Here is a 23171-nt window from a genome sequence, read left to right on the forward strand (position 1 = left end):
CCAATCACATTAATTGTTAGCTAATTTTCGAAAATTAGATATAAAAGCTAAGAAAAAGATTTTTGAAAAATAATTTTTAAAATTTTCGAAAATAATAAAAAAATTTGAAAAAGATATGATTTTTGAAAAAGATTTTGAAGAGATAAGATTTTTAAAATTGAAATTTTGACTTGACTTGTGAGAAACAACTAATTTTAAAAATTTTTGACCAAGTCAACCCAAAATTTCGAAAATTTGGAGGGAAATAAGGAAAAGATATTTTTTTTTATTTTTGAATTTTTAATTATGAGAGAGAAAATATAACAAAAATGCTCAATGCATGAAATTTTTTAGATCAAAACAATGAATGCATGCAAGAATGCTATGAATGTCAAGATGAACACCAAGAACACTTTGAAGATCATGATGAACATCAAGAACATAATTTTGAAAAATTTTTAATGCAAAGAAAACATGCAAGACACCAAACTTAGAAATCTTTAATGCATGGACTCTAACAAACAAAAAATGCACATGAAAAACAATAAACAACACAAAACAAGAAAACATCAAGATCAAACAAGAGGACTTATCAAGAACAACTTGAAGATCATGAAGAACACTATGAATGCATGAGATTTTTGAAAAATGCAAGAAAATTTTTTAAAGCATGCAATTGACACCAAACTTAAAAATTGACTCAAGACTCAAACAAGAAACACAAAATATTTTTAATTTTTATGATTTTATGAATTTTTTATATTTTTATTAATTTTTTCGAAAATAAAGTTTAGAAAAATGAAAAATAAAAGAAAAATTTTGAAAAAGATTTTTGAAAAGGAAATTACCTAATCTGAGCAACAAGATGAACCGTCAGTTGTCCATACTCGAACAATCCCCGGCAACGGCGCCAAAAACTTGGTGGACGAAATTGTGATCCATGTTCCTTTGTACTTGTATGAAATCATTATTATGGGATTGGTTGAATTCACAACTCCGTTCAACTAACCAGCAAGTGTACTGGGTCGTCCAAGTAATAAACCTTACGTGAGTAAGGGTCGATCCCACAGAGATTGTTGGTATGAAGCAAGCTATGGTCGCCTTGTAAATCTCAGTTAGGCAGGTTAAATTGGTTTATGGTTTTGAAAATAGAAATAAGAAAATAGAAGAAATAATAAAAGGGATAGAATACTTATGCAGATTCATTGGTGGGAACTTCAGATAAGCAAATGGAGATACTGTATGGCTCAAGAACGCCTACTTTCCTACTGCTTCAACTCAATCCTTCTTACTCCTTTCCATGGCAAGCTGTGTATAGGGGTTCACCGTTCGACGATGGCTACTTTGAATCCTCTCGGGAAAATGGTCATCTGCGGCTGTCACTCGCATGGCTAATCGTCTGGAGGCATCACACTGGCCGAAGGCTACATCCCATCCTCGCAGTGAAAACTACGCTCACACGCTCTGTCACAGCACGGCTAATCACTGGTTGGTTCCCGCTCCTACTGGAATAGAATCCCTTGATTCTTTTGCGTCTGTCACTAACGCCCAGCACTTGCGAGTCTGAAGCACGTCACAGTCATTCATTACCGGAATCCTACTCGGAATACCACAGACAAGGTTAGACTTTCCAGATTCCCAGGATCCAACTCGGAATACCACAGACAAGGTGAGACTTTCCGGATCCTCATAAATGCCGCCATCTATCTAGCTTATACCACGAAGATTCTGTTGGGGAATCTAAGAGATACACATTCAAGCTCTGTTGCATGTAGAACGAAAGTGGTTGTCAATCACGCGCGTTCATAGGTGAGAATGATGATGAGCGTCACATAATCATCACATTCATCATGTTCTTGGGTGCGAATGAATATCTTGGAATAAGAATAAGATAGAATTGAATAAAAGAAAATAGAATTGCATTAATACTTGAGGTACAGCAGAGCTCCACACCCTTAATCTATGGTGTGCAGAAACTCCACCGTTGAAAATACATAAGTAAAAGGTTCAGGCATGGCCGAATGGCCAGCCCCCTAAAACGTGATCAATAGCCTCTTAGGATGAAGAATAAAACAAAACTGAGACCAAAGATGTCTAATACATTAGTATATCATCCTATTTATAATAAACTAGCTCCTAGGGTTTACATGAGTAAGTAATTGATGCATAAATCCACTTCCGGGGCCCACTTGGTGTATGCTTGGGCTGAGCTTGATCAATCCACGAGCTGAGGCTTCTCTTGGAGTTGAACTCCGAGTTATGACGTGTTTTGGGCGTTCAACTCCGGATCATGACGTTTTTCTGGCGTTTAACTCCAGACAGCAGCATGAACTTGGCGTTCAGTGCCACTTTACGTCGTCAATTTCCGAATAAAGTATGGACTATTACATATTGCTGGAAAGCGCTGGATGTCTACTTTCCAACGCCGTTAAGAGCGCGCCAATTGGAGTTCTGTAGCTCCAGAAAATCCATTTCGAGTGCAGGGAGGTCAGATTCCAACAACATCAGCAGTCCTTTTGTTAGCCTTTTTCAGAGTTTTGCTCAAGTCCCTCAATTTCGGCCAGAAATTATCTGAAATCACAGAAAAACACACAAACTCATAGTAAAGTCCAGAAATGTAAATTTAACATAAAAACTAATGAAAACATACCTAAAAGTAGGTTGAACTTACTATAAACTACCTGAAAACAATGCCAAAAAGTGTATAAATTATCCGCTCATCACAACACCAAACTTAAATTGTTGCTTGTTCCCAAGCAACTGAAAATCAAATAGGATAAAAAGAAGAGAATATACTATAAATTCCAGAATATCAATGAATATTAATTCTAATTAGATGAGCGGGACTTGTAGCTTTTTGCTTCTGAACAGTTTTGGGATCTCACTTTTTCCTTTGAAGTTTAGAATGATTGGCTTCTCTAGGAATTTAGAATTTCGGATAGTGTTATTGATTCTCCTAGTTAAGTATGTTGATTCTTGAACACGGCTACTTATAAGTCTTGGCCGTGGCCCTAAGCATTTTGTTTTCCAGTATTACCACTGGATACATAAATGCCATAGACATATAACTGGGTGAACCTTTTCAGATTGTGACTCAGCTTTGCTAGAGTCCCCAGTTAGTGGTGTCCAGAGCTCTTAAGCACACTCTTTTTGCTTTGGATCATGACTTTAACCACTCAGTCTCAAGCTTTTCACTTGGACCTGCATGCCACAAGCACATGGTTAGGGACAGCTTGATTTAGCCGCTTAGGCTTGGATTTTATTTCCTTGGGCCCTCCTATCCATTGATGCTCAAAGCCTTGGATCCTTTTTACCCCTGCCTTTTGGTTTTAAGGGCTACTGGCTTTTTCTGCTTGCTTTTCTTTTTCTTTCTGATTTTTTTTTCGCCAAAGTTTTTTTTTTTCGCAAACCTTTGCTTTTTCACTGCTTTTTCTTGCTTCAAGAATCAATTTCATTGATTTTTTAGATCATCAATAACATTTTTCTTTGTTCATCATTCTTTCAAGAGCCAACAATTTTAACATTCATAAACAACAAGATAAAAAATATGCATTGTTTAAGCATTCATTCAGAAAACAAAAAGTATTGTCACCACATCAATATAATTAAATTAAATTCAAGGATAAATTCGAAATTCATGTACTTCTTGTTCTTTTGAATTAAAAACATTTTTCATTTAAGAAAGGTGAAGGATTAATGGAATTATTCATAACTTTAAGACATAGTTACTAAACACTAATGATCATGAAGTAGAGACGCAAAACATAGATAAACATATAATATAAAAATAGAAAAGCAGAAAGAAATAAGGACAAGGAATGAATCCACCTTAGTGGCGTCTTCTTCTTGAAGGACCAACAATGTCCTTAAGCTCTTCTATGTCCCTTCCTTGCCTTTGTTGCTCCTCCCTCATTACTCTTTGATATTCTCTTATTTCATGGAGAATGATGGAGTGCTCATGATGTTCCACCCTTAATTGTTCCACATTGTAGCTCAAATCTTCTAAGGAAGTGTTGAGTTGTTCCCAATAGTTGTTGGGAGGAAAGTGCATCCCTTGAGGCATCTCAGGGATTTCTTGATGATGAGCTTCCTCATGCATCTCTTGAGATCCATGGAGGGTCTCTCTTGCTTGCTCCATCCTCTTCTTGGTGATGGGCTTATCCTCTTCAATGGAGATGTCTCCTTCTATGATAACTCCAGCTGAGTAACATAGATGGCAAATAAGGTGAAGAAAAGCTAGCCTTGCCATGGTGGAGGGCTTTTCGGCTATTTTGTAGATTTCATTGGAGATGACTTCATGAACTTCTACTTCCTCTCCAATCATGATGCTATGAATCATGATGGCCCGATCCACAGTAACTTCAGATCGGTTGCTAGTGGGAATGATGGAGCGTGGAATGAACTCCATCCATCCTCTAGCCACAGGCTTGAGGTCCAGTCTTCTTAGTTGAACTGGCTTGCCTTTGGAGTCTCTTTTCCATTGAGCTCCTTCCACACATATGTCCATTAGGACTTGGTCCAACCTTTGATTAAAGTTGACCCTTCTAGTGTAGGGGCGTACATCTCCTTGCATCATGGGCAAGTGGAACGCCAACCTCACATTCTCCGGACTAAAATCTAAGTATTTCCCCTGAACCATTGTGAGATAATTCTTTGGACTCGGGTTCATACTTTGATCATGGTTCCTAGTGATCCATGCATTGGCATAGAACTCTTGAACCATTAAGATTCCGACTTGTTGCATGGGGTTGGTTAGGACTTCCCAACCTCTTCTTCGAATCTCATGTCGGATCTCCGGATACTCATTTTTCTTGAGCTTGAAATGGACCTCAGGGATTACCTTCTTCTTTGCCACAACATCATAGAAGTGGTCTTGATGGCTTTTGGAGATGAATCCTTCCATCTCCCATGACTCGGAGGTGGAAGCTTTTGTCTTCCCTTTTCCTTTTCTAGAGGATTCTCCGGCCTTAGGTGCCATTGATGGTAATGGAGAAACAAAAAGCTTATGCTTTTACCACACCAAACTTAAAATATTGCTCGCCCTCGAGCAAGAGAAGAAAGAAGAGAAGAAGAAGAAGAAGAAAAAAATAGAGGAGAAGGGGGAGTGTAGGTTTCGGCCAAGGTATAGAAGAGGGGGTTGTGTTTTGTGAAAATGAAGTAGAATGGAAGGGTATATATAGGGAGGGGAAAGGGTGTAGTTTCGGTCATTTAGGGTGGGTTTGGGTGGGAAAGTGATTTTGAATTTTGAAGGTAGGTGGGGTTTATGGGGAAGAGTGGATGGATGTGAGTGGTGAAGGGGGTAATTGGGAAGAGAGATTGAAGTTGTTGGGAAGTGTGATATGGGGAAGAGTGTTATAGGATTAGGAGGTAAGGTGGGAATATGTTAGGTGGGGATCCTGTGGGGTCCACAGATCCTGAGGTGATCCTGTGGGGTCCACAGATCCTGAGGTGTCAAGGAATTACATCCCTGCACCAAATAGGCATGCAAAATGCCTTTGCATACCATTCTGGCATTTAAATGCCGAGGTGATGCACGTTCTGGGCGTTCAACGCCCATGTGAAGCATGTTATGGGCGTTCAACGCCCATGTGTAGCATGTTTCTGGCGTTGAACGCCAATTCCATGCTTGTTACTGGCGTTCAGCACCAGCTTTTCTCAAGGCACATTCCTGGCGTTCAAACGCTAGGATGTTTCTTGTTTATGGCGTTCAACGCCAGATTCATGCTCTGTTCTGGCGTTGAACGCCAGCCAGATGCTCCTTACTGGCGTTGAATGCCAGTCTGTCCTTCCTCCAGGGTGTGATTTTTCTTCTGCTGTTTTTGATTCTGTTTTTAATTTTTATATTTTTTTTCGTGACTCCACATGATCATGTACCTAATAAAACACAAAATAACAATAAAATAAAATAAAATAAAAATTAGATAAATAAAATTGGGTTGCCTACCAACAAGCGCTCTTTTAATGTCATTATCTTGACAGTGGGCTCTCATGGAGCCACAAGGTGATCAGGTCAATGTTGTATAGTCCCAACACCAAACTTAGAGTTTGGATATGGGGTCTTAACACCAAACTTAGAGTTTGGTTGTGGCCTCCCAACACCAAACTTAGAGTTTGACTGTGGGGGCTCTTCTTGACTCTGAACTGAAAGAAGCTCTTTGTGCTCACTCTCTTTTGTCACAGAGGGATGGCTATGTGTCTTAAACACAAGGTAGTCCCCATTCAATTGAAGGACTAATTCCCCTCTGTTGACATCTATCACAGCTCCTACTGTAGCTAGGAAAGGTCTTCCAAGGATGATACACTCATCCTCTTCCTTCCTAGTGTCTAAGATTATGAAATCAGCAGGGATGTAAAGGCCTTCAATCTTTACTAACACGTCCTCTACTATTCTATAAGTTTGTCTCAATGACTTGTCTGCCAATTGTAATGAGAACAAGGCAGGTTGTACCTTAATGATCCCCAGCTTCTCCATTACAGAGAGTGGCATAAGATTTATCCCTGACCCCAGATCACATAGAGCTTTTTCAAAGGTCATGGTGCCTATGGTACAAGGTATTAAGAACTTGCTAGGATCTTGTCTCTTTTGAGGTAAAATTTGCTGAATCCAGGTATCTAGTTCATTAATGAGCAAGGGAGGTTCACTTTCCCAAGTCTCATTACCAAACAACTTGGCATTCAGCTTCATGATAGCTCCTAAATATTGAGCAACTTGCTCTCCAGTCACATCTTCATCCTCTTCAGAGGAAGAATAGTCTTCAGAGCTCATGAATGGCAGAAGGAGATTTAATGGAATCTCTATGGTCTCTATATGAGCCTCAGATTCCTTTGGATCCTTAATAGGAAACTCCCTCTTGCTTGAGAGACGTCCCAGGAGGTCTTCCTCACTAGAATTTTCGTCCTTCTCCTCCCTTGTGCATTCGGCCATATTGATTACATCAATGGCCTTGCACTCTCCTTTTGGATTCTCTTCTGTATTGCTTGGGAGAATACTGGGAGGAGTTTCAATGACTTTCTTACTCAGCTAGCCCACTTGTGCCTCCAGATTTCTGATGGAGGATCTTGTTTCACTCATGAAATTGAAAGTGGCTTTTGACAGATCAGAGACTAAGTTTGCTAAATTAGAGGGGCTCTGTTCAGATTTCTCTGTCTGTTGCTGAGAAGATGATGGAAAAGGCTTGTTATTTCTGAGCCTATTTCTTCCACCATTATTAAAGCCTTATTGAGGCTTTTGTTGATCCTTCCATGAGAAATTTGGGTGATTTCTCCATGATGAGTTATAGGTGTTTCCATAAGGTTCACCCATGTAATTAACCTCTGCCATTGCAGGGTTCTCAGGATCATAAGCTTCTTCTGAAGCTGCCTCTTTAGTACTGTTGGATGCATTTTGCCATCCATTCAGACTTTGAGAAATCATGTTAACTTGCTGAGTCAACACTTTGTTCTGAGCCAATATGGCATTCAGAGCATCAATTTCAAGAACTCCCTTCCTTTGAGGCGTCCCATTATTCACGGAATTTCTCTCAGAAGTGTACATGAATTGGTTATTTGCAACCATGTCAATGAGTTCTTGAGCCTCTTCAGGCGTTTTCTTTAGGTGAATAGATCCACCTGCAAAATGGTCCAATGACATTTTCGAAAACTCAGATAGACCATAATAGAATATATCTAATATGATCCATTCTGAAAACATGTCAGATGGACACCTTTTGGTCAACTGCTTGTATCTTTCCCAAGCTTCATAGAGGGATTCACCATCTTTTTGTTTGAAGGTCTGAACATCCACTCTAAGCTTGCTCAGCTTTTGAGGAGGAAAGAATTTATCCAAGAAAGCCGTGACCAGCTTATCCCAGGAGTCCAGGCTATCTTTAGGTTGTGAGTCCAGCCATATTCTAGCCCTGTCTCTTACAGCAAAAGGGAAAAGCATGAGCCTGTAGACTTCAGGATCTACTCCATTCATCTTTACAGTCTCACAAATCTGCAAGAACTCAGTTAAAAACTGGTAAGGATCTTCGGATGGAAGTCCATAAAACTTGCAGTTCTGTTGCATTAAAGCAACTAGTTGAGGTTTAAGCTCAAAATTGTTGGCTCCAATGGCAGGAATGGAGATGCTTCTTCCATCAAATTTGGACGTTGGTTTTGTGAAGTCACCAAGCATTCTCCTTGCATTATTGTTGTTGGGTTCGGCTGCCATCTCCTTCTCTTGTTCGAAAATTTCTGAAAGGTTGTTTCTGGATTGTTGTAATTTAGCTTCTCTTAGTTTCCTCTTCAGAGTCCTTTCAGGTTCAGGATCAATTTCAACAAGAGTGCCTTTTTCCTTGTTCCTGCTCATATGAAAGAGAAGAAAACAAGAAAAGAAGAGGAATCTTCTATGTCACAGTATAGAGATTCCTTTATGTTAGTAGAAGAAGAAAGGGGAGAAGAGTGAAGAAGAATGGGTTCGGATATTTAGATGAAGAGAGGTGAAGAGAAGTGTTAGTAAATAAACAATTAAATAGAATAAGAGAGAAGAGATAGAAAATTCGAAAATAATTTTAAAAAGGGGTTAGCAATTTTCGAAAATTAGAGATAAGATAAGATTAAAATTAAAATTTAAAACAAAAAAAGAATTTTTGAAAAAGAGATGAGATATTTTCGAAAATTAGAGAGGGAAAAGTAGTTAGGTGGTTTTGAAAAAGATAAGAAACAAACAAAAAGTCAAATAGTTAGTTGAAAAAGATATTAAAATCAAATTTGAAAAGATTAGAAGATAAGAAGTTAGATAAGATATTTTGAAATCAAATTTTGAAAAAGATAAAATTTTTGAAAAAGATAAGATAAAAGATAAAAAGATTTAATTCAAAAATTTAAAATTACTTACTTCACTAACAAGAAACTACAAGATAAGATTCTAGAACTTAAAGATTGAACCTTTCTTAACAAGAAAGTAACAAACTTCAAATTTTTGAATCAATCACATTTTTTTGTTAGCTAATTTTTGAAAATACGATATAAAGATAAGAAAAAGATTTTGAAAATAATTTGAAAAAGATTTTTTTTGAAAATTTTCGAAAAACAAAGATAAAATTGAAAAGATATGATTTTTGAAAAAGATTTTGAAGAGATAAGATTTTTAAATTTTTGAAAATTTGACTTGACTTGTAAGAAATAACTAATTTTAAAAAAATTTTGACTAAGTCAACTCAAATTTTTGAAAATTATGAGAAAAATAAGGAAAAGATATTTTTTATTTTTGAATTTTTAATTACGAGAGAGAAAAACACAAACATGACCCAAAACATGAAAATTTTGGATCAAAACACTTAATGCATGCAAGAACATTATGAATGTCAAGATGAACACCAAGAAAACTTTGAAGATCATGATGAACATCAAGAACATATTTTTGAAAAATTTTTGATGCAAAGAAAACATGCAAGACACCAAACTTAGAAATCTTTAATGCATGGACTCTAACAAACAAAAAATGCATATGAAAAACAACAAACAACACAAAGCAAGAAAACATCAAGATCAAACAAGAAGACTTGTCAAGAACAACTTGAAGATCATGAAGAACACTATGAATGCATGGAATTTTCGAAAAATGCAAGTAAAATTTTTAAAACATGCAATTGACATCAAACTTAAAAATTGACTCAAGACTCAAACAAGAAACACAGAATATTTTTTGAATTTTATGATTTCATTAAATTTTTTGGATTTTTATTTATTTTTTCTAAAACAAAGTTGGAAAAACGAAAAAGAAAAGAAAAATTTCAAAATAGATTTTTGAAAAGTTTTTGAAAAGAAAATTACCTAATCTGAGCAACAAGATGAACCGTCAGTTGTTCAAACTCAACAATCCCCGGCAACGGCGCCAAAAACTTGGTGGATGAAATTGTGATCCTCAAAGTTGGTCTCTTTGTACTTGTATGAAATTTAAATATTGGCTCTATCAAAAATACCCCAAAGAGATCATGGTATGATGAATTGGGATCTTAATAATCCCTGGTAATGGCACGTGAGATCACAACTACGTTCAACTTAACCAGCAAGTGTACTGGGTCATCCAAGTAATACCTTACGTGAGTAAGGGTCGATCCCACAGAGATTGTTGGTATGAAGCAAGCTATGGTTACCTTGTAAATCTCAGTTAGGCAGATTAAATGGTTTATGATAAGTTCGAAAATAAATAATAAACAGAAAATAAAATAGTAAATAGTTACTCATATAATTCCATGGTGGGAATTTCAGATAAGCATATGGAGATGCTGTGCTCCTCTCGAATCTCTACTTTCTTATTACATTCATCCAATCCTTCTTACTCCTTTACATGGCAAGCTGTATGTAGGGCATCACCGTTGTCAATGGCTACATCCCATCCTCTCAGTGAAAATGGTCCTATGCTCTGTCACAGCATGGCTAATCATCTGTCGGTTCTCAATCTGGTTGGAATAGAATCCCTTGATTCTTTTGCGTCTGTCACCAACGCCCAGCCTTCAGGAGTTTGAAGCTAGTCACAGTCATTCAATCCCAAAATCCTACTCGGAATACCACAGACAAGGTTAGACTTTCCGGATTCCCGAAATCCTACTCGGATTACCACAGACAACGTGAGACTTTCCGGATTCCCATGAATGCTGCCATCTATCTAGCTTATACCACGAAGATTCTGTTGGGGAATCTAAGAGATATGCGCCTGGCCTAAGGTAGAACGGAAGTGGTTGTCAGTCACGCGCGTTCATAGGTGAGAATGATGATGAGTGTCACGGATCATCACATTCATCAAGTTGAAGTGTAATGTATATCTTGGAATAAGAATAAAAGAGAATTGAATAGAAAATAATAGTAATTGTATTGAAACTTGAGGTACAGCAGAGCTCCACACCCTTAATCTATGGTGTGTAGAAACTCCACCGTTGAAAATACATAAGTGAAAGGTTCAGGCATGGCCAAATGGCCAGCCCCCAAAACGTGATCAATGGCCTCCTAAGATGAAGAATAAAACAAAACTGAGACCAAAGATGAAACGTGGTCAAAAGACGACTAATACACTAGTAAAAAGTCTTATTTATATTAAACTAGCTACTAGGGTTTACATGAGTAAGTAATTGATGCATAAATCCACTTCCGGGGCCCACTTGGTGTGTGTTTGGGCTGAGCTTGATCTATCCACGAGCTGAGGGTTTTATTGGAGTTGAACGCCGAGTTATAGCGTGTTTCTGGCGTTCAACTCCGGGTCGTGAATTTAACATAAAAACTAATGAAAACATCCCTAAAAGTAGCTTGAACTTACTAAAAACTACCTAAAAATAATGCCAAAAAGCGTATAAATTATCCGCTCATCAGAACCACAACTATGACAATTAGAATGGATTAGTCTCACTTGATCAACCCTCACATCGGAGAGAAAGTTAAATGAGTATAAGTGTTCTTAACCCACAAATTCTACATTGTTTGCTAATTGCCTTAGCAACAAATTAGCGTTAGTGGGAAGAAGAACAATTAACAATCCAAGAATTGACACTAAATGTTGGACATTCCAACTCTAGGAACCCAAATGCTCACTTTTCCCAAGCCAAGAGATAGAAAATTAGCCCAAGATCATGGTTGACATTTTATCAAACACTTGGTGGGCAAAAACATTAAACATGGGGAAAATGAGAAAAGACTTGAAACTTAAAGCAACAAATGATCTCAATCAACAATAATAGCTCAAGAAAGCATGAAACAAATATCAAACATCAAATTCATCAACAAGAAATTGAAATTGCAAAAGAGAAGCAAAATTGAACTATAACTTGAATTATAAGAAAGAGTAAGAACAATGTAACTATAAAGAGTAGTAACAAGGAGATACTTACAATGGAAGCTAGTAAAAACCAAGATCGAAATTGGAAATGGCACTTGAATGTAAAACCCTAATATAAACCCTAATAGAGATGATGAAAAACTTAGAGAAAAACTATACTAAAGCTTCCTACTACTACTCCTAAGCTACCTTCATGTTATGCTATCCTATGGTCTTCATTTTCCCTTCAATATGAGCTAAATGGCTTTAGAAATGAGCCTCCAATCCATCAAAATCACGAGTCACGTGCCATTTTAATGAAGGCATGTGCGGACACCTGTGCGTACGCACATACGTGTGCATCCGCACACTTTGCCAAAAATTTCTTCCTGTGCGTACGCACAAGTAGCTGTGCGCACGCACACTAGGCGATGCTCTGAATGGACGCGCGACGCTCACGAAGCGGCTCACGCACACGCTTGGCTCGGTTTCGATGGCTGTGCGTACGCACGCAAGTCTGTGCATACGCACACATCGCTGTGCTCCTCTCCTTTGATTCTTCATCCTTCCTCCATTTTGCATGCTCTTCTTCCATTTTCTCGAAGCCTTTCCTACCTTATACATCTGAAATCACTCACAAACAACATCAAGGCATCGAATGGAAGGAAAATGGAATAAAATAAGCTAAATTAGGCACAAAAGAGTATGTTTTCATAATCAAGCACAAATTAGGAAGAAAGTTTAAAAACATGCTATTCAAGGGAATAAGTGCAAGTTTATGTGATGAAATACATTCAATTTCAACCAAAAATCATCATCAAATATGGATTCATCAGAAACATATGGTCAAGTGAGCTTGAAATTTGAATCTTTGATTAACCTAAGCTCTCACCCAACACACATAACAACCTATACAATTCTAATACAATACCTAGCTACCTATAATTCTCACTTTTTCACACACTCATGCACTCTCTTTTGATTCACATTCCATATGAATTGATTATTATTGACCTTTCCTTTGGGACATTTTGTCCCCTTTTTATTACTTTCCTTTCTTTTTCTTTCTCTATTATTTTTTTCTTTTTATTTTTCTTCTGTTTTTCTCTTTTTCTTTTGATGAATTATGTACAAAGGGATCAATGCATAGGGTTTAAACATTCAATTCATGAGTGTACCCAATTTCCAATATTTTCAAAAAAAAAATATAAAAACACACTTTTATCTCATCCAATGTTCCCGAATTTTCCTAAACTAGAATGATAAACACTCTCACTAGTCTAAGCTAATCAAAGATCCATATAAGGGACATTTATTATTTTTCACTTAGGGGTAGTGGTGTGAGGTAAGGCTATTTGGGTAAGTGAACTATTGATGTGACAGCCTCAATCATATAAATGCATTCATATACAAAATAATGAATATATAGAATCAAGCAAATCAAAGATTGCAATCATAGAAAGAGAACAATACACACAAGAACAAAAATATTGGTTATAAGATGTAACTGATGTGCGGAAAACGATCCGACACAAAACTCACCGGCAAGTGTACCGGGTCGCATCAAGTAATAATAACTCACATGAGTGAGGTCGATCCCACAGGGATTGAAGGATTGAGCAATTTTAGTTTAGTGGTTGGTTTAGTCAAGCGAATCAAGTGTTGGTTGAGTGATTTGTGTTTAACAGGAAGTAAATGACAGTAAATGTAAAGGGGGAAGGGCAAATTGCAGTAAATTAAAGAGCAGGAAAGTAAACTTGCAGAATCTTAAAGAACAAGAAAGTAAATGACTGAAACTTAAAGTGCAAGAAATGTAAATTGCAGTAACTTAAATTGCAAGGAATGTAAATTGCTTGAATATAAAAGGGTTTGAGGACTGGGATTGCATAATCTAAACAAAGAGAAATTGAATTGCCATAATTAATAGAGCAGAAATTGAATTGGAAGCAATGATAATTCAAACAGAAATTGAAATTAAAATGCAGCAAGGTTCACAGAAGAACCAAAAAGAAATTGGGATCTCAGGGTTCAAGAGACTAGGTAGCAGAGCCTAGATCTCAATTACCTTCCCAGATCCAAGTACTCAAAGAAATTAACAAGAATTAGAAGAAGAAGCAGTAAAGGAAATTGAAATTGAATTTAATTATGCAGAAGGTGATTAAAGAGATTTTGAATGGAGGTTGAGACAGAATTTCCTCAACTCTTCACACCCAAAACTCAAAACAAGAAAATTAAAAGTGCTCAGGCAAGAATGAGGAAGAAGAGAGATCAATTCTCCTCCCCAATTCTCTGAACTCTCGGTCAAGTTTCTCAAAGAAAGTGCAAAAGCTCAAAGCTCAAAGAAAGTGCCAAATTCAAAAGCAAAGCTAAAAGTTCAAAGTAAAAGTCCTAATTACATCAAACTACTCCTATTTATACACTTTCTATTCTTGGATATTGGGATTTGGATGGGCTTTTGATTTGGTGAAGAAATGAATTAAATGGGAATTTTAATTGAATTTTCGGCCCAAAAATGATAGCTCCCAGGAGGCTGCCCTGCCTTTGCGGAGGGCAGGGCAGGATTTGGTGTTTGGTGCGTTGTTGGTGCGGCATGGTGCAGGCTTGGTGCGCAGAATGCTGCCCTGCCCTCGCGGAGGGCAGGGCAGAAAAATATGGTGCTGCCAGGATCGAGTGTGGTGCATGCTGGTGCTGCCAGGAAAGTGATTTGGTGCGCCAGAAACGTCCCTTGGTGCGCCAGATTCATGCACCAACAAAATGCTGCCCTGCCCTCGCGGAGGGCAGGGCAGTGTTTCCAAAATGAGGTCCCGTGTTCGAATCTGGGCGGAAACACACGCTCAATCATTTTCCTTGGTTTCTTTGCACGGTAATGAACCTTAGTTCCTTGCTTCCTCATGGTCCCGTGTTCAACTCTTGTGGCAAGCATTTGGAGACATTTTCCTTTGATTTTCTTCCTTGGTGAGCCCGATACTGCCCTTGTGGAGGACAGGGCAACATTTTCTTCTTCTTGATTCCAAGGCACGAATTTGTGCTCTGCCCTTGTAGTGGGCAGGGCAGAGTTGCCTTCTTTGCTTAGTTCCCTTATGTTGCCCTCCTAGAGGGCAGTGTGCCCTTGTGGAGGGCAATGCTTGCATCCCTCATTGCATGCGACACACTTTTCCTTCCTTTGACCACGCTTCCTTCTCCTTGGGTCACGCTTTCTTAGGCCACGCTTTTCTCTTTTTTTTTTTCTTCACCTACAATAAACCAAAACAACCACTCAAAGTATCACTAAATTCAAGAGGCTTATAAATCAATTAAAATTCAATTAAAATTAGCTTAAACCTCATGATTTAACATTAATTTCATGGTGGTTGCTTGATTTAAAGAAGTTATGCATTTTCACTCCAAATCACTTACTTAGGATGCAAGAAAGTGCATAAATGCTAACAAAACAAGTGAAATTAGCTTGAAAAATGGGTATATGATGACTTGTCATCACAACACCAAACTTAAATCTTGCTTGTCCCCAAGCAAGCATCAAAACTAAGAGAAATTGAAATGAATAAGAAAAGAACACATATCCTTATTAGGTATATAGCAGAACTTGATTTATGGAGTCTTTATGCAGACAATGATAACTCAATTTATTGTTTGCTGTTACATAATACACATTTTTCATCAAAGGTTTGCTAAACTTGCTGTTATAAGACTCACTTTTTAATTCCTCCCTTGCTAACTTTTCTTGGCTTACAATGCTTAACAAGCTTATTATTCTTTTGGAGGTTTGGTGTCAAATGTTGCAGTAATAGCCTTTGGCTTTATTTGTTTCTTTCTTTTACTCAACATCTCTCCACCACAGACACTTGGCTCACTAATTCTTCCTAGGATCATTGATGCCCAGCATCTCTTTGGATAACTAAATCTTTTGTATCTAAGTTGCTCTTTATTGTGGACTTTCAATTGGCCATCCCAAATCAGTTGATCTAAGTGACCGGGTTTTAAAATACCCCTTAGAATTTACTCATCCAAGCATATCTTAGTACAAGAACACCACAGGCATGTGTCCTAGGGTCCAAGCTATTGGTGTCCAACCTTTATTCTTTGTTTTTCTTGCCATTTTGGCTTTTTCTTCTTCCTTTTCTTTCTGTTTTTGTTACCAGGGGCTTTTTCATTATTGATAAGAGTCTATACAACAGCAAGCTAACTCACACTTGAATGAGAATGATATTATGCAACAATTATTTCATGAGTTATGCATTTAATCAAACACATATACCACCACCAACTTCCATTCTTACTTATGCAACATTGGATATTTCACTTTTCAATTCAAACTAAATCTCTTTTATTCAAGCCTATGGGAAACAAAACAAAATTCAAGCTAAGTGATGAATGACAAGCATTATGCAGATTATTATACTTGATCAAACAACTTCACTTGCAACTAGATAAACACTTTAGCAAGATATATAATGGTTCCCATGTTCAAAACAATTCACAGCAGTAAGGATTACGTTTAGATACAACCTTTGAAGTTGCAGACCTTTGATTCTTCCTTCTGTTGTGTTTTCTTTGAGTTAAGATGCACCATATCTTCAATTATTGACTTATGTCCTGCATAATTCTCAAAGTTGCTTGCTTCTCAAGCCCTTAAGTGTATGGTTAGTATGCATAAATTGAGTGTGGCTCTTGGATTTATTCTGGTGTGGGAACACCAAACTTAATTGTTTGCCACTGTCTCAGATGCAACAAGTTAACCATATTTGAAACCTTGTGTCCTTGCTAAAGGTTATGGAATCAAAGCTAGAAAGCAGTTAAATAGTTGGATAATTTGTTTGATTGCTTAGAGCTAGCATTATGCAAGAGGTGAGAATGTGTTTTTAAATGAGATTTTTGGTGGAACACCAAACTTAGAATCTTTCATTCTCCCTTAAATTGTTTTGGTGTGCAACACCAAACTTAGCTCCTTGCAATGCATACCAATTATTCAACATTTTTATTGAAAAAGCTATGAAAAGAAAACTACCTCAGGTTGGGTTGCCTCCCAACAAGTGCTCTTTTAGTGTCATTAGCTTGACATGTTGTTCTTCACTTTCTTCCTCTTCTTCCAGTTTGTTAAGAGGAATGACCTCAAAGGAGGGAAAGATTCAGCTATTATCCCCTGTCTTGGTCTCCTTTCAGCAAGCTTTCTTTTGAAATTGGTTTGATTGAGCTTGCTTGCTTGATCAGGGGGAAGATTGCTTGTAGTTGACTTTCTCTTCTTCATGAATATTGTCTTTTGTAGCTTGGTCACAATCCTCTTTTCGGTGCTTTTGTTAATTGCCTTCACTTCCTTGAGTCCAAGTCTTGGTGGTTGTGTAATTGTTGGAGTTTTGTCTTCATCAAGAGTTCCTTGCAGTGATGGTTCAATGAGCTCTTCCTCTGTGCACTTCTCTACTTCACTTGAGTGTGAATTCTCTTGAGTATCTTCTTCTATTTCTTCTTCATGATTTTCCATTAATTCCTTTGGGAGAGAAGTTTCAGGTTCCTCTATCACGTCAATTAGCTTCTGTGAATATGAAGCTACAGGTTCAAACACCTCGACAACCTCCTTTTCTATTGAAATTTCATTTGACACAGAGGCTTCCTCATCTTGCTTTTCCACTTCCTCACCCACAAATTGGTCTTCATCCTCTCTGTTTGATGGTTCTAGGTTCCTTCTTGTTTGCTCTAAGGGCCCATTCATCTTCTTGAGGATGATTTCTTTCCAGGATTGGGGTTGTGTGTATCTTTCCACGAGTTTTCTATGTATTTCAGTGGCTTGAATGTAATCCTCATCTGCTGGTTCAAGAGATGAAGGTAGAGAGTAATTTTGGTGACATGGATGTGTTGTGGTGAAGTTGTGTTGAGGGGTGTGGAATGAGTTGTGTGATTGATGGGATGACTTGTATGGATTTTGGAGGAAACTTTGTGTTGAGGCATAATCAGGTGATGAAGAACTTTTAAATGAGAAACTGGGAAGTGAGGGTGGATAATTTTTCATGTGACTTTACTGCTCAGAATTTGCAGTTTCTTGGTGATACTCCCATCCACCGTGAGGATAATGATATGAATTGTTTAGTGGTGGTGGTTGGTATCCCTCATAATTCTCTTGCTCATCTTGGGGTTCTGAAGCAAATCTCCATGGATTGGAGTGCTCAGAATTTGTGTCTTCCTGGTGATATTCCCAACCATAATTAGAATACTAACTTGAATCATATTGTGATGGCGGGCAATATCCCATGAAGTTTGTTTGACTAAAAGATGAGGTGAACTCCATTTGAATTTTGCAGAACACAACACCAAGGAAAATTGAAATTCATGTCTGAGATGAGAATTTCTTAGTGGGGAAAAAACACAAACACCTTGGTTTCAATTTGAATCAGAGAACAAAAATAAAAAAAATGCTTGATCTAGACCTCCACTTCACTTAATCATTGTCAATCTATTTCAATCCCCGGCAACGGCGCCAAAAACTTGATGTGCGGAAAACGATCCGACACAAAACTCACCGGCAAGTGTACCGGGTCGCATCAAGTAATAATAACTCACATGAGTGAGGTCGATCCCACAGGGATTGAAGGATTGAGCAATTTTAGTTTAGTGGTTGGATTAGTCAAGCGAATCAAGTGTTGGTTGAGTGATTTGTGTTTAACAGGAAGTAAATGACAGTAAATGTAAAGGGGGAAGGGCAAATTGCTGTAAATTAAAGAGCAGGAAAGTAAACTTGCAGAATCTTAAAGAACAAGAAAGTAAATGACTGAAACTTAAAGTGCAAGAAATGTAAATTGCAGTAACTTAAATTGCAAGGAATGTAAATTGCTTGAATATAAAAGGGTTTGAGGACTGGGATTGCAGAATCTAAACAAAGAGAAATTGAATTGCCACAATTAATAGAGCAGAAATTGAATTGGAAGCAATGATGATTCAAATAGAAATTGAAATTAAAATGCAGCAAGGTTCACAGAAGAACCAAAAAGAAATTGGGATCTCAGGGTTCAAGAGACTAGGTAGCAGAGCCTAGATCTCAATTACCTTCCCAGATCCAAGTACTCAAAGAAATTAACAAGAATTAGAAGAAGAAGCAGTAAAGGAAATTGAAATTGAATTTAATTATGCAGAAGGTGATTAAAGAGATTTTGAATGGAGGTTGAGACAGAATTTCCTCAACTCTTCACACCCAAAACTCAAAACAAGAAAATTAAAAGTGCTCAGGCAAAAATGAGGAAGAAGAGAGATCAATTCTCCTCCCCAATTCTCTGAACTCTCGGTCAAGTTTCTCAAAGAAAGTGCAAAAGCTCAAAGCTCAAAGAAAGTGCCAAATTCAAAAGCAAAGCTAAAAGTTCAAAGTAAAAGTCCTAATTACATCAAACTACTCCTATTTATACACTTTCTATTCTTGGATATTGGGATTTGGATGGGCTTTTGATTTGGTGAAGAAATGAATTAAATGGGAATTTTAATTGAATTTTCGGCCCAAAAATGATAGCTCTCAGGAGGCTGCCCTGCCCTTACGGAGGGCAGGGCAGGATTTGGTGTTTGGTGCATTGTTGGTGCAGCGTGGTGCAGGCTTGGTGCGCAGAATGCTGCCCTGCCCTCGCGGAGGGCAGGGCAAAAAAATATGGTGCTGCCAGGATCGAGTGTGGTGCGCGCTGGTGCTGCCAGGAAAGTGATTTGGTGCGCCAGAAACGTCCCTTGGTGCGCCAGATTCATGCACCAACAAAATGCTGCCCTGCCCTCGCGGAGGGCAGGGCAGTGTTTCCAAAATGAGGTCCCGTGTTCGAATCTGGGCGGAAACACACGCTCAATCATTTTCCTTGGTTTCTTGGCACGGTAATGGACCTTAGTTCCTTGCTTCCTCATGGTCCCGTGTTCAACTCTTGTGGAAAGCATTTGGAGACATTTTCCTTTGATTTTCTTCCTTGGTGAGCCCGATACTGCCCTTGTGGAGGGCAGGGCAACATTTTCTTCTTCTTGATTCCAAGGCACAAATTTGTGCTCTGCCCTTGTAGTGGGTAGTGCAGAGTTGCCTTCTTTGCTTAGTTCCCTTATGTTGCCCTCCTAAAGGGCAGTGTGCCCTTGTGGAGGGCAATGCTTGCCTCCCTCATTGCATGCGACACACTTTTCCTTCCTTTGACCACGCTTCCTTCTCCTTGGGTCACGCTTTCTTAGGCCACGCTTTTCTCTTTTTTTCTTTTCTTCACCTACAATAAACCAAAACAACCACTCAAAGTATCACTAAATTCAAGAGGCTTATAAATCAATTAAAATTCAATTAAAATTAGCTTAAACCTCATGATTTAACATTAATTTCATGGTGGTTGCTTGATTTAAAGAAGTTATGCATTTTCACTCCAAATCACTTACTTAGGATGCAAGAAAGTGCATAAATGCTAACAAAACAAGTGAAATTAGCTTGAAAAATGGGTATATGATGACTTGTCATCAGTAACCACACAATTAGACTCAAAACTCACATGCTTATGTGTTCTTAGCTCAAAAATATGTTCCAAAATTAATACTTTCAAGCAAGTTCAACACACACAAAAAATATTTTTATTCAAATCGGTACGGTGCCCTAAAACAGTTTTCTTGGAAAAGAAATCATCACTTCAACTAAGTAGTCCTAACATATAAATGGGTAGAGAATATGTATAAATTCTAACTATCATGCATTCTATTATGCAATGCAATGACTAACTAACAAAGAAGATTAAGAATTGGTGTTGAAAAAGAAATTGTTACCCACGGAAGTCGGTCTCGACCTCCCCACACTTAAAGATTGCACCGTCCTCGGTGCATGCAAAGATGAGCAAGGGGTATAGAAAGTTGGACTCCTCCACGGTGGGTTTTCATAACTGAGGAGCTTTTACAAAGATTGTGAGGAGGGACTTGTTTGTTGCCCATTTAGAAGCTTTTCCTTTTCCTTCTTGGTGGCCAGCCTGAAAGGAGAGAAAAAGAAAGAAAATTAAGCCCACAACAAAGATATCAAAGCAAATAGAACATAGGCGGGGGCTAATGCCAAATAAGAGCAGGGTTCTCGACTACATCGTAGCTACAACATGTAAGTGAGAGAGAAATATAAGCAAAGGGCTTATCAACTAACACTTGATGCAAGAGTAAAATCAAAGCACAAGTAAATGGCATAAAGAGAACACTCGGAGGCATCAAGTTTAAATAGGAATTGACACAAACAAGATTAGTGATAAGTATGAGAGAATTTGGTCCCATCCTAACTCAATGATAATGAGGCACAGAAACAAAGAATAATGAGTTAGGAAGGGCTAAAGCGCTCATCTTGTGTGTGGAACAAATATTACAATTAATGCTAAACAAGTCACTAGGGGTGTGCATGGTTTAGTTTTTCTATAAACTGAACTGAAACTACACTAAACTATTTTAAATGTTTTAGAAACTGAACCACACTGCTTTGTCACATAAGAAACTGGTTTTAAACCAGTTTACAATATAGTGCACCAGTTTAAACTAATTCATAAAAATAAAACCAGTTTTAATTAAAAAAACAAATTTAAACTGGTTCATAAGCAAAACTAGTTTTAATATATAAAAAATAGCTTTTACATTCTCTCCCCTCCCCCCTCTCTCTCTCCTTCTCTCCCTCTCCCCTATCTCCTCCTCCTATCTCTCTCTCCCTTTTCTCTCTCTCTCTCTCTCTCTCTCTCTCTCTTTGTCTCTCTCTATCTCTCTCTCCTTTTTTCCTCTCCGCTTCTCTCTCTCCTTCCCCTATTCCTCTCTATCTTCTCTCCCTCCCTTCTCTCTCTCTCTCTCTCTTTCTCTCTCTCCTTCCTTTTGATGGGAAATTGTTTTGGTTTGAGAAATGAATCTCTCCCGAAACAACACCAATCTTACCGGCAAGTGTACCGGGTCGCATCAAGTAATAAAACTCACGGGTGTGAGGTCGATCCCACAGGGATTGAAGGATTGAGCAATTTTAGTTTAGTGGTTGAATTAGTCAAGCGAATCAAGATTTGGTTGATTGAGTTGCAGAATTTAAATTGCATTGAAAGTAAAGAGAACAAGAGATTAAAGTGCTGAATCTTAAGGAACAAGAAATTAAATGGCAAAAACTTAGATTGCAAGAAATGTAAATTGCAAGAATCTTAAATGACAAGAAATGTAAATGACTTGAAATGTAAAGGGGATTGGGACTTGAATTTGCAAGAATTAAACAACGAGAATTTAAATTGCATTAAACAGAAGAGTAAATGGGGAATGGGTTGAAACAGATTCTAACAGAAAATTAAATGAACAATTAAAGCAAGAAACAGAGAATTGAAATGGGCAATTGGATCTCAGGACCCAGAGACTAGAAAACTAAGTCTAGATCTCAATGCCTTCCTAGATCCAACAAGAACAATATCACAGGAATTGTAAATTGCAAGGGAATTAAATGAGAAAGCAAGTAGCAGAAAAGGAAACTCAATTTGCAGTGAAATTAAACAAGATCCAAGGTGAGATTGAAACAGAATTCCTTCAATTCTCTAACCCAAGATCCAAGACAAGTGTAATTCAAATTGAAAGCAATTCAAACTAAGAGGAAGAGAATGGAATTCTCCTTCCCCAAACTAAGAAACTAAAGATCACTCTCTGTGAAAATAAAAGGAAAGCTCAATGAAAAAAATTCTAAAAAGGGAACCCCCCGAATAAATTGAATTCTAGCCTATTTATACACTTTCTCCAATTGATCTTCAAGCCTTGAGTTGGGCCTTTGCTCTTGATGGAATTGGGTTGAAAGAGGCCTTGGTTGATTGCTCTTGAAGTTTGGAGAGAGACCCAAGTGAATCAATTGAACCGGATTGAGTTTTGCAAAGTTGGGTTTTAAAGTTAGCCTCAAAGTTAGGGGGCTAACTTTGAGGCCAACTTTTTCTAGCAGCAACACCAATCTTCTGCACTTCACGTTGGCGCCAACGTTAGGGGGCTAACTTTGTCCCTAACGTTGGCCTTGCTTTATGTTGGAGTGGCGCCAACGTTAGCCTCCAAGTTAGGGGGCTAACGTTGGCGCTAACGTTGGCACACCCTGGGGAAGATTTCTTATGCCAACGTTAGCCTCCAAGTTAGGGGGCTAACGTTGGCGCAAACGTGGCTAACCCTGGGAGGAATTTTGAACTTCCAACGTTAGCCTCCAAGTTAGGGGGCTAACGTTGAGGCTAACTTCAACTCCAACTTCATTCTTCCTGATTCAATTTCACTTGATTCCTTGTCTTCTCTTATCTTCTAGCCATTCCTTCTCACTTCAATCCTTTTCCAAGCTTTCTTCCCCTGTCATAAATCAACCAAACACATCAAAGCTATGCTTGAAATCATGAGATGATCATTCTATCCTAATATGCACCAATTATGGCATCAAACCTCATGAAAAAGCCTTAATTCACATATGGTTGATTCAATCAAAGGAAGCATGAAA

General features: G+C 38.0%; 1 non-coding gene and 1 pseudogene across 1 annotated transcript; one reads left to right on the forward strand and one right to left on the reverse strand.

The window, feature by feature from the left end:
• LOC130981001 (uncharacterized) overlaps nucleotides 1-23171 on the reverse strand; it is a 97468-nt pseudogene that overhangs the window by 20651 nt on the left and 53646 nt on the right.
• Nucleotides 7668-7771, forward strand: LOC130983703 (small nucleolar RNA R71). Its single transcript, XR_009087681.1, has one exon. It is a non-coding gene; the product is annotated as a small nucleolar RNA R71 (small nucleolar RNA).

This window comes from Arachis stenosperma, chromosome 5, assembly GCF_014773155.1.
Source record: "Arachis stenosperma cultivar V10309 chromosome 5, arast.V10309.gnm1.PFL2, whole genome shotgun sequence".
Lineage (NCBI taxonomy): Eukaryota > Viridiplantae > Streptophyta > Magnoliopsida > Fabales > Fabaceae > Arachis > Arachis stenosperma.